Source organism: Cyprinodon tularosa, unplaced genomic scaffold, assembly GCF_016077235.1.
Source record: "Cyprinodon tularosa strain WSP-4 unplaced genomic scaffold, ASM1607723v1 ctg1194, whole genome shotgun sequence".
NCBI classification, from domain to species: Eukaryota; Metazoa; Chordata; class Actinopteri; order Cyprinodontiformes; family Cyprinodontidae; genus Cyprinodon; species Cyprinodon tularosa.
In genome coordinates this window covers 106,624-108,466 of record NW_024037997.1, presented here as the reverse complement: position 1 = coordinate 108,466, position 1,843 = coordinate 106,624, and the positions used below count along the sequence as shown (strand labels likewise).

General features: G+C 31.0%; 1 long non-coding RNA gene across 1 annotated transcript; it reads right to left on the bottom strand.

The window, feature by feature from the left end:
• Positions 1 to 499: 499 nt before the first annotated feature.
• On the bottom strand, positions 500 to 1,333 carry LOC119772728. Its single transcript, XR_005279295.1, has 3 exons — positions 1,262 to 1,333; positions 941 to 994; positions 500 to 703 (listed from the first exon to the last, which is right to left on the bottom strand). It is a non-coding gene; the product is annotated as an uncharacterized LOC119772728 (long non-coding RNA).
• Between the last annotated feature and the right edge of the window lie 510 nt (positions 1,334 to 1,843).

Genomic DNA, 1,843 nt, shown 5'->3' with positions numbered 1-1,843 from the left:
TTCTGAGATTAAAGTCAGAATTCTGAGATTAAAGTCAGAATTCTGACTTTTTTCCCATACTAAACTGAAATTTTTTTTTAAAAATCAGTTAACTTTTTTTTTTTTTCAGTGGCCCTAATCCTCTTCCGTAGCATTTATTGAAAGCTGAATATACATATATATGTATGTAGGGGTGTGTGTGTTTGTTGGGGGCATTCACTTTTTTTTGAGACATCAAAAACAGAAACATAGTTTGTTAGAAGTAAACAAATGTAAAATAAAAATAGAGCCAAAAAGACTTACAAAACAAACATATCGATTTTAACAATAGCAAATGGGTTCAACTTTAATCATAACTATAAAGAAGAGTAATCACTGACACAACTTATTAAAAACATGTCTCATCAATCAGTGGAGTTCTTCTGGTTTTAAATTGAAAAGAAATCTCATCTTTAACAGAGAATAAAGTATTAAACTGCTTGAGCTAATCCTCACCCTGTTTTATGAAATTCCAAATATCCTCAATTTCCTGTTGATGTGCCCTTTTGCCTTTTGCAAAATCTTTCTTTTTTTTTAACAGGATATCTGTGATGGCACCCGAGAGTTCTTTATGCCTTGAAGTGCTGGATGTCGCCGCCTTCACTTGATCCAACATTGGATAAAACTTCTCAAGATCTTCTTCAAAACGCCGTGAGGCGACTTTCAGCAGGTTCTCAAAATCTTTCTTTTAAACAGAATAAACAAAGTCTTTATTAAATAAGCTTTACAGTGTGTGTATGTCATGTTACATGATGTAAGATACACAGAACTTTCTGCTTGTTTTGATTGTTCTCTACATGTGATGCACTTCATCCATATTTATATTTCTAAAATTAACAATAAAATATCTAAATCTACAATTTTTAAATTTTTTGTGTGAAATCTAATCTATTCTATCAAAAAGAAGAGTCATTTAACCAACCTTCTTGTCAGCTGCATCCTCCAATCCACCTTCATAGTATTCTTGAATTATTTTCTGAAATATTTGCAAAATAATGTGATGTCATGCATGTCTGAATAACAAGATCCTGAACTCGAGTCTCTTTCTTTACAGGGTAGCTGTTCAATAAAAAGGACACTTTTCTTTTTAAATAGTAGAAACAAAGAACTATTAAAAAATGATCTGTCTTTAAAAAGGACTAGCTAAAACAACATTCTCTTTATACACATTTTTTAATAAGGTACATACAATATAAAAATTGTATTCAAAACCTAAAAGGAAATTAAATTGTACATAACTTACCAGGTAATTTTTTTCAACCAATGAGTTGCTGATGGAAACTAATGCCAGCAGACAGGAGATGAAAAACAGACCTTTGGCAGATCTGACAAGCGCAAAATGTCTGCTTCCAGATAAAGCGGCTGTCATGATTCCTGGAATCCAACCATGGCAAAATATTGAAATTATTTTACCCAAACAAATTAACCTAAGCGTTTATATTTACTAACAAAAGAAAAAAACCATGTCTGAGATAAAATGTAAAAGAGCTTACCTACTACAGGTGCTGGTCATAAAATTAGAATATCATGAAAAAGTAGATTGATTTCAGTAATTCCATTTAAAAAGTGAAACTTGTATATTATATTCATACATTACATACAAACTCATATATTTCAGATGTTTATTTTGTTTAATTTTGATGATTACAAATGACAACAAATGAAAATCTCAAATTCATCATATCAGAAAATTAGAATATTGTGAAAAGGTTCAAAATTGATGGCTCCTGGTGCCACACTCTAATCAGCTAATTAACTCAAACCACCTGCAAAAGCCTTTAAATGGTCTTTCAGTCTAGTTCTATAGGCTACACAATCATGGGGA